The sequence below is a fragment of the Equus caballus genome, chromosome 15 (genome assembly GCF_041296265.1).
Source record: "Equus caballus isolate H_3958 breed thoroughbred chromosome 15, TB-T2T, whole genome shotgun sequence".
Taxonomy (NCBI): Eukaryota; Metazoa; Chordata; class Mammalia; order Perissodactyla; family Equidae; genus Equus; species Equus caballus.
Genome location: NC_091698.1, coordinates 99,008,220 through 99,018,291, shown reverse-complemented (window position 1 = coordinate 99,018,291; position 10,072 = coordinate 99,008,220). Strand labels below are relative to the sequence as shown.

The 10,072-nt window shown below is 53.2% G+C and overlaps 1 long non-coding RNA gene across 1 annotated transcript; it reads right to left on the bottom strand.

Moving 5' to 3' along the window:
* Positions 1 to 297: 297 nt before the first annotated feature.
* LOC138917928 (uncharacterized) lies at positions 298 to 6,340 on the bottom strand. The gene is made up of 3 exons (XR_011426604.1): positions 6,074 to 6,340; positions 4,877 to 4,981; positions 298 to 1,267 (listed from the first exon to the last, which is right to left on the bottom strand). It is a non-coding gene; the product is annotated as an uncharacterized lncRNA (long non-coding RNA).
* Positions 6,341 to 10,072: the final 3,732 nt, after the last annotated feature.

The window sequence follows — 10,072 nt, the reverse complement described above, 5'->3', positions numbered from 1 at the left end:
AAGTTAGGAAGTGTTCCTTCCTCTTCAATTTTTTGGAAAAGTTTGAGAAGAATTGGTATTAAGCATTCTCTAAAAGTTTGGTCGAATTCATCAGTGACGACTTCAGGCCCTGGTCTTTGCTTTCTCGGGAGATTTTTGATTACTGACTCAATCTCCCTCCTGCTTATAGACCTGTTCAGATTTTCTATTTCTTCATGATTCAGCATTGGTAGGTTTTGCATTTCTAGGAATTTGTCCATTTTGTCTGGGTTATCCAATTTGTTGATGTACAACTGTTCATAGTATTCTCTTTTAATATTTTTGCTTTCTTTTTTTTTAAGACAAGCAATCTTTTTTTTTTAATATTGGCACCTGAGCTAACAACTGTTGCCAATCTTCTTTTTTTCTGCTTTTTTTTTTTTGTCCCCAAATCTCCCCAGTACATAGTTGTATATTTTAGTTGTGGGTCCTTCCAGCTGTGGCATGTGGGACGCCACCTCAACATGGCCTAATGAGCGGTGCCATGTCCGCGCCCAGGATCTGAACTGGTGAAACCCTGGGCCGCTGAAGCGGAGCACGCGAACTTAACCCCTCAGCCATGGGGCCGGCTGCCTATTTTTTATTTTGGTAGAGTCAGTAGTAATGCCCCCAATTTCATTTATGATTTTAGTAATTTGAATTTTCTCTCTTTTCTTTTTAGTCAATCTAGCTAAAGGTTTGTCAGTTTTGTTGATAGTTCCAAAGAACATACTTTTGATTTCATTGATTTTTCTCTATTGCTTTTCTATTCTCTATTTTGCTTATCTCTGCTCTGGTCTTTCTTATTTCTTCCCTCTGCTAGCTTTGAGTTTAGTTTGTTCTTCTTTTTCTAGTTCACTAAGTTGTAACGTTAGGTTGTTGACTGGAGATCTTTCTTCTTTTTTAGTGTAAGCATTTATAGCTACAAATTTCCCCCTTAGCACTGCTTTTGTTGTATTTTCTAATTTCCCTGTGGTTTCTTCTTTGACTCATTGTTTGTTTAAGAATGTGTTATTTAATTTCCACAAATTTGTGAATTTTCCAGTTTTCCTTCCATTACAGATTCCTGACTTCATCCCGTTGTGGTCAGAGAAGATAGTTTGTGTGATGTTTATCTTTTGAAATCTATTGGGATTTGATTTGTTAGCTGTGTCGTCTATCCCGGAGACGTCAGTATCAGCCTGAGAAGAGTATGTGTTCTGTTGTCGGGCTGAGCCTCCAGGAGGAACCAGTCCTGCTGACCCGCTTCAGACTTCTGCCTTCCAGAACTCTAAGAGGATAAATCTGTGTTATTTTAAGCCACTAAATTTGTAGTAATTTGTCACAGTAGCTTCTGGAAACTGGTGCAATGACCATGGCACTAAGGGCCTCTTGGACCTGGAGGTGCCAGAGCCTGGAAGAGGCCCGTGTTCTTGAACCCCAATTCCACACTGGAAGGTGTCCTCCCTGTGACCTTGAACAAGCTGCTCCCTCTTCGCTGCTCCTCAGTCATCCCACCTGTAAATGAGGGAGTCGAACCACATCCATCACTGTCAGATTCCGGGACTCCCAGACCGTAACATGCCCTCTCCCGGCTACGCGGGACCCACAGAAAGTCTCCAATTTCCCATTGTGTCAAGGGAGGACTGTTAAAAAAATAAGCAACTGCCATCCGCTCTCCCATAATTTCATAGGTGAATGGACACGGTTATTCATCTCAGCACAAAGGCCAGTCCTTTACACTGGACACACTTTGCTGTCCAGTATAGTTGGTAGGAAAAACTCATCCCACCAGCGTTACTGTCATTTTGCTGCAGGCTACCCAAAGCTCCTCTCTCACAGGATCGGAGCAGCTTCCTGACGGCATCACCCAACCAGCTCCCACCTGCAGGAAAGAGAGGTCTTACCTGTTTTGCTCCCTTGCTCTCAGGTTCAGTCCTTCCCTCCCAACCGTGAAATCCAGTCAAGGCCACCAATTTTAATAGATGGAAACCCATCAAGAACTGTTCACCTGAATATGGGGCAGGAAAGGGAGCTGAGGACACAGGGCCTGCATGCTGGGAATTTGGTCCCATGTCCTCTGCTGGCCTGAGAGCCCGCAGGCATGGCCAGTATCTTCCAGAACGTAGCTGTTTTGTCTCCCGAGACTCTTTGCTTATACTTGACTTCTTAAGTCTGCTCCTGCTCTCAGAGTCACTAATGGGCACGTCCCTGGCTGTGCCAAGGCTTCCGTCTGCTTCTCAGCTGAGCACTTTTTGCGCCTGCACTAAATGACCCACTCCTGTGGTTTGTCCCCTTGTCATCCATTGTCAGGAAAGCTTTTATTTTCTGTCATCCTTTCCAAAAGTCATTTTTGTGACTCTAGGTTTTGACAGCCTGGAAGCGTCCCTTCTTGTGTTGTGCGCCAGCCAGGAGAGGTCATCCTGCAAGTGCCCTCTGGGTGATGAGATTGTGTGGTGAGAACCCGGTATGAAATTGGAGGAATTGTGCGAACTGGTTGTTCAAATGCGGCACTCGGTGGGAGTGCTCATGCCACTGAAATTGGAAAACACTAAGCACTGGTGTCTGGCCCCATTTACAGTGATGCGGCTCCTGTCACTCTGGGCCTTCCTAATTTAGCTCGGTGGGTTTCGGCTCTTGGGTCACATTGGGGTCAACTGAGGACTTTTAAATCACTTGCCTGGGCCCCACCACAAACCAACAAAATCTAAGTCTCTGGGACCGGGGCCCGGGCAAAGGTATTTTGAATTCCCCGGTAATTTTAACCCACAGCTAAGGTTGAGAACAAGACTGGATCCACCTCTTCAGAATGCTCATTCCCAGCAGCCTCGATGGATAGGCCGACCCCGACCAGGCCCTGCTGCTGGCTGCCCCAAGCAGGGCTGGGGTCTGTCCAGGGAGCAGGAAGAGGCTGCTCCCTAACCGAAGAAAGCATGTTTGTGCCGCAGACCAGCCTCCGCTTCCAAGTCCGGATATTTACCCAAGACTTAACCGGCCCTTTATCTCCAGTCAATAGAAAGCACCATGGAAACTGCCATCAGTGGGGTGGCCGGGCACACCTTTTTCCCAAGAACACAAACACGCTTGTTTGTTAACCTGTCTGGTGACCTTGGGAGAGTCCTGCCCTACCCCGGGCCTCTGCCCTTGGGTGTGAACCAGGACTCACGCTAGGAGATGAGAAGGCCCCTCCAAATTTACCACTGCAGGCTGCTCAGGCTGGACTTACTCGGTCTTTTTTCCTTTCAACAGATGCTCTCAGACAGGGGAGGCAATCCAGACAATGGGAAGCAGGGCTGGGCCTGCGGCCAGTGTCCTCTGGACACCATGTTGCTCTGAGCTGTGGGCTCCAGGGTCCCTGTCTCAGACGGGCCCTGCAAGGAAGCCCCACGGCTGTGACTGCAAGCCTGTCCAAGGGAGTATGGACAGGAAGGAAGGGTGGGGGACTTTGGGGGGCTGAAGGATTAGGGGGCACAATCCAGAAGTCCACCATTTAGGATGTTTTCACTCCTCTCTCTGACAGAGCCTCAAAGGTTTGAGTGGGGCCATCTCCATCTTCCTCTTTAAAATGCCCTGATGGAGGTGGGAGACCTTGCTGGGGAAACTGAGGCCCGACCACCGGCAGGCGCTCATTCCCCCCAGTTCGCTCCCGTACTGCTGTCAAGCCTGACCCTCTTTCTTACTTCCTGCCTCTGGAATCATCCAAAGACATACAACTGAGGTTCTCGCTGGAGTCCAGCTAGGACCCCTGCTAGGTGCTTGTCATGCCCACCAGAGCATATGCCACCGTCCCTCCTCCGTGTAGCACTGACTGACCAGCCCAGCCACAGCCTCCCGCTTCTGACAGAGAGCCGCCCTCACTGCCTGGCACGTCCCTCTCTGTTCCGTTCCATGTGGACTCATTCTCCCAGTGTTTAGGGTTTTCCCTACGGTGTCTCCCCAGTCACCGATTCAGGCAGCATGCAGAAAAGGTGAGTGAGCTGGACTTGGGCTCAGACAAACTTGAGTCCAAATCCTCATTCAGTCCCTCATCAGTCACCCTCATCCCTCATCAGCAAGCCTCCGTTATTCGTCTCGGAGCAGATGACACGCTGCCGTAGGAGACACTGCACGCTGTGCCCTTTTCCTTGTCTTCCTGGGTGTACTTCCCGGCCCCCATGCAGTTCAGTGTGGCCACATAGGGGAGTTTTAGCCAATGGGATGTGAGTGGACGTGACATGCACAATTCCTGGGTCAAAGATTTTAAGAAGTAGGCACGCCCCCTCCAGGCTCTGTGGTCCTCCTGCCAGCTGAATGCAGATGACCTCAAGGCTCTGGGGCTGGTGGAGCCCCAGGATGGAAGGAAGTGGGGTCTCTGCACGTGCACTGTGAGCGGGTGTGAGTGAGAAGTCAGCCTCTGTTGTTGTCAAGCCTTATACAATTTGGGTCTTTTTGTTATCGCAGCTGGAGTTATCCTGAGGGACACGCTGCCTCACAGCCTTGTTGGGAAGAAGAACTAAAGCGAGTGAAAGGGCCTAGCACGGTGCCCGGAACGCAGACAGTAGGCGTACTTACTACATGTTGGTTTCTTTCTTTCCTAATTAGCATGAATTGTTCTCAGGCACATGGACAGACATGGCCTCAGACCTTTCCTGTGACTCTGGATTGATGGCTTGGCTTATTTTATAATTATATTATTAATTAATATGAATTATGATATACATAATCATGATTGTTTTGTAACTACTATAAGCTTCAACTTTGTTAGGATCCCACTCTTTAAGGCACAACTATTGGATACTTTGTGCTCACAAAGCTGTATCAGTCAAAGAGCTTTGGGTTGCAAGTGATAGAAAACCATTTCAAACTGGCTTAAGCAAAATAAACAGTTGAACAATAAGTAAATACACCAATAGGGACTTACAAGCTCACAATGTGCATGCAGGTCTGGCTGTATCCAGGCCCTCAGATGTTGCCTCAGAGCTCTCTCTCCACCTCTTAGCTCACTTTCCCTCTGCTGCAGGTCACTCTGCAAAAAGGTTCACACGTGAGGTTGGCAAGATGGTGCTGAGCAGTCCTACAGCCACACCCTGCCCATCCAGCTCCCAGCTCAAAGGAAAAGCTCTGTCCTCCAAATATTGCAGTTTGGGGGTGGATATTTAAATTGGAGTGTCATACTTTTGGCTCTGCCCCTGCTGTCATGAGGCAGCCTCACTGAAGTCTCCAGTCCCCTTCCTAAAAACCCAGACCAGAAACACCCTCTTATTCCTGTTCCCTGGGCCAGCCAGATGGGAAACCAGGTCCCAGGGAAAGAAGCTGAAGGAAGTGGGAAAGGCGGAGGCCAGAGAAGAGGAGGTCGTGAGAGCCAGCCTCCATCTGTGCAGAAACGGCCCCTTCCCGTGTGCTGTGCAGTTCCGGAAGGGAGCAGCAGGACCGGACACAAGGAAGCCAGTTTTCCTCAAACTGAGGAAGCCCATCTTGCAAGTCAGGGCACCCGGGTGCTGGGAAGGTGGCCCCGGGGTGGTGAGGGTTGTCAGGGCTGCGACGGGGAGCCGCTTGGAGCCTCCACGGCAGGATCAGGAGCCTCAGGTGGAGTCCCAGTCGCGGCTCCACTGCGGACCTGCCAAGCCCAGAGTTTCCATCTGTCCAGAAGGGGCAACGACGCCCTCCTTGCAGGGAGATCGAATGAGGGTCATTGGATGGTGCTGGGCAAACAGTGACACGCTAGACAAAGAGGACCCTACACAGCCCAGAAAGCTGCAAGGACAAAGGGCAACCGGAGCTTCAGGGTCAAGGTGTGAGAGCGGGGAGGGGTGCACACAGCGGGGGTGGGATCAAGGCCCAGGAGGCCAAGAAGGGGCCTGCTGATGGGGTGCCATTGGCTGGAGCTCTGCAGAGGCCTCAGACGAGTGTCTTTAGGTTCCTACAAGATACAGGGGCCGCCGCCCCGCCCTTTAGGAGCTTGCGTTGTGGTGGAGATGGGGGCAGACACTGAACAACGGACACAATGAATGAGCAAGCTGTGTCGACGAAAGAAGGGGCTCAGCGCTCGGGGGAAGATGCAACAGGATGAAGGAGATTGGAGTGTGTGCACGGGGTCTCTGCAGTATGAAACACTCACGGGCTCGAGGAGAAGCTGGCGTTTCTGCAAGAACACGAGGATGTGAAGGGAGAGTCAGCATGGAAGCTTCTAGTTGGAGCTGGTAGCGCTGCCTGGAAGCCCCTGCTCCCAGCTGTGAGGTCCTTCCCCTAATGGAGCTGAGGTCGGGAGCTGCTGGAAGAGCGGAGATGGGGGCGGGCCGTGGGGCTCTTACTACAGGAGGGTCAAGACTGAAGCTGTGCCAGCAGGAGAGACGTCCTTCCCGTGATAAGTCCTACTGCGCCACACACATGCAGGCAGGAAGCAGGTCACCCCAGGTCACCCCGGGAAGGCGTGGATTCTCCACCCCACCAGCAGGGCCTGCAGACTTCATTTTATCAAAGGCTCAGGAAACACAAACCCGTGTAGGCGTCCCTCAGGCTGCATCCTGTTGGCTGGGCTCCAGGCCAGACCCTGCCTACTTTCCTGGGAACATCCTAGAAGGAGGCTATGGGCTGTAGGGTCGGGCGGAGGAGGGTTCTGGTCTCCACTTGACCCTGGAGCTGGGGATTCAACTTTGGGGCCTTCGATTCCTTCTCTGAAAATGGGGAACGTGATACCTCCTCTTAGGGTCAAATGGGGCGGTAACTAAGGCATTTCGCCCGTGCCTGGCTTGCGGGAATTCTCAGAAATTCCCATTGTCTGGGGATGTGGGCTGGAGGGAGCAGGCCTCCAAGCGGCTCCAGAGGTCTGGATTCTGGCCGTGTCACTGCAGGAACCCTTGTGATCCGCTGGGACTGAGTTTCCCAGTCTGCGGTGAGGAGGCGCCATGCTGGTTCCAGCCAGCAGGACTGTTGGCAATGTCCGGGGAAATGATGATGGATGGGGGTCCTCCAGGAAACAAGAGGCACTACCGAGCGTCCCTGTTCTGGGCTGACAGTCACAATTTTCCCAGGGCCTCCTCCCTAGCTCACTGTCCTCAGAAATGCCCTCTCCTGTCATCCCAGGGCCGTTCCTGAGAGGGTAGGAAAATCACCCGGTGACCGCCTCCCTATCCTTCCATCCGGGTGCACTTGGTTGTGAGGAGTTGGCCGTGACTTGTGACTTCTGATCGGTGCTGTACAAGTCGAGTCACATCTGTTCTCTCATCCTGCCCTCGGACACCCCATGGGGCATGTCGTACTGTACCCATTTCACACACGAGAGGACCAAGGTCCAGAGAGACGAGGTGCCGTGCTCGGGGGCACACAGCTGGTAGGTGCTGAGCCTGTGCTAGGCCAGGTCTTCCAGAACAGGGCGGGCACGTACCCAGTGTCTTGGATGTTCTGATGTACGCCTGTCACCCAGGACAACGATCGAGAGCACCCTCTTTTGCTTTCAGAAGTACCTTGTTTGGATGCTGAATTACACGGCCTAAAGGAAAGCTTGTGATGGTTTCTACTACATTGCAGCTGATTTGAAGGGTTCAGCCTAAATGGGGGACCACAGCCCCCCCGTAGACTTGGAGGGGAAGGGGAAGAGGGAGCCTGTTCCCAGATAGTCAACAACCCCCTGCCCTCTGCTTCAGGCAGACCTTTCTCAGTCTGGCCTTTTCCAGCACCCATGGGCAATTCCATGGGCAATTCCCTTCCCGCCATCATCCCCTTCACTCCTCCTGCTGCTCCTCCTCCTCCTCTGCAGGGCTCCCAGCAGCTCTGGCCACCTGCTTCCCACAGCTACCCAGGAGTCCACAGGCAGGCACCTCAGCAGATGCCCCTGACTGAGCATTCTCCAGGGACAGCTCAGTCTAAAGATATCAGCATGGTCCATCTGGTCCTAGCCTCCCTCCATCCTTGCCACTGGGGACCCATCTTCATCCAGTTGCAGAGCTCCAGAACCCCCAACCAAGTCAGCCAGATATCGCCAGATGCCATTCCCCTCCCTTCTTTCCAGCCATGCCCAACTAACTCGTGATCCCATAGCACCAATGGACCATCAGATGGATGCTCATGATCCAGGGTGCGGCTGGAGAAAGGAGGAAGGGAGCCCAAGCCTGTTTGGGGTGTAATGGAGCCTGGGGCCCAGTCTGTTGTGGAAGGTGGGTCCCAAACTCAAAGAGAACAATGTTCACAAACATCAGAAGGGTCCCATGGGGGGGGCTGGCCCCGTGGCCGAGTGGTTAAGTTCACGCGCTCCGCTGCAGGCGGCCCAGTGTTTCGTTGGTTCGAATCCTGGGCGCGGACATGGCACTGCTCATCAAACCACGCTGAGGCAGCGTCCCACACGCCACAACTAGAAGGACCCACAATGAAGAATATGCAACTATGTACCGGGGGTCTTTGGGGAGAAAAAGGAAAAAAATAAAATCTTTAAAAAAAAAAAAAGAAGGGTCCCATGGGACGCACGGCTCCTGGCTGAGCTCAGGGAATGGGCTGACATGGGTGCTGGTGAGTCATGCATGCCTCTGGGACAGATCCCCAGGAGCGCCCTGGAAAAGTACAAAGCCGTTAGTTACCCGGCAGCGTGACGCTGCGTCTTTGACATTGCTGGTTGTTGGGCTGCTGGTGCTGCATACATTTCTGAAAATGCCTCGGGTGCGTGACATTTATTAAATCAAGTGCTTTCTAGTTTTATTCCCCAAATGCATAGACAATTCTCTTTGTAGATAATGTTGCCAGCCTGCCCAGGCCTGCGCAGCTGAGTGATCTGATTGGAGAAGATGCTATAGCTCCTGCCAGCAGAAGGAAGGAAGCGGCAAGGGAGCTGGGGACTTTGCATGACGTCAGAGCTGGTTAGTCTGTCCTCTCCACCTTTCTCCATTCTAAAGGTAGCAGCATCTGTGGTGATGGGGGGAGAGGTTTGGAGGGTCCTATCCCATTGGCATTGCACACAGATCTGTGGAAACACCGGGGCCACCATGCGCCGTCCTGCATCCACCCCTGTGCACAGGCCACGCTGGGAGGAGCTGGCATGTGTGGGTGGCAGCTGCCCTGGGATAAAGTGCTGTCCAGCCTCCTCAGCTGACAGGGCTCCGCCTGTCCACAGCAGTGCGAGGAGCGTCAGCCCTGGAGCCAAGCACTTGACCTTGACATTATTGTATCTGCTCTTGCTCCACGTACACTGGGGCCGCCCCGCTGACCACCCCGTAGGCTGGGCTTGTCCCGGGGCTGACCCTGCATCTCAGCACACGCTGAGGGGCCCCTGGAAGAACTTGGGATAGAGGAAACCAGCCTGTCTGAGACTCAGCTTTCAAACACCTGGCCACTGGCCTTCCAGAAGGCATCCCCTTCTCTGAGCCGCTCTCTAGGAAGGACACACAGAGGTCAAGATGGTCTCAGGTCCTGCGGGCTTCCACTCCTGCAGCTGTAGGGTCTCTCGATGTTCTGGGAGAGGCAGGAGGCCAGTGCTTAGAAGGAGGGTAGCTCTTCCAGAGCAGCCTCTGACAACACCAACAGCAAAGCGCTCCATCCCTTGGGGCAGCACCGCAGGACTGACAGAGCATGTCCACACACCCTCTCGTTCGTGGCTGCGCCTCACCTGCACCGTCTGAGGCTGCCAGGGGGTAGAGCTGTGCCCGAATGCAGGAAAGGCAAAGTGGGCCAGATGTGAGAGCCATTCCCGCTGCCCCTTCCCCGGAAACGAGAGCTCCTCTCTCCTGCCTCTGTGTGGGCATAGAGTGAGCGAGAGCTGTGGCATCTGAGACGTTTGAGGTCATCTAATTCCACCGCCTCTCTCTGGGGGTGAGACAACTGAGGCTCAGGTGGTGGTGACTTGCCCAGGGTCTCCCAGAACTGGTGGGAGAGCCTCCAGGTGTCCTGCCATCTTGGACAGGTCTCTCCTATCTCTTGTACGTCTAGGGCTGGGTCAGTAATGGCGATGTGCTCTGGTCGGAGTTGCTGGCCCTGTCCGTCCTGGCGTCCTCTTACCACACACTGCATTGTCGGCCTTGGCCTTTCTAGGGCTGCACTTGGCCCTCTCCCTCAGCAGTCCTGAGTGTCTGGGCTACCTCAGAGCTCTGTGCCAGCCCCTTCCATCATGCGCCTTGCAGAGGGAGGTCAAAGG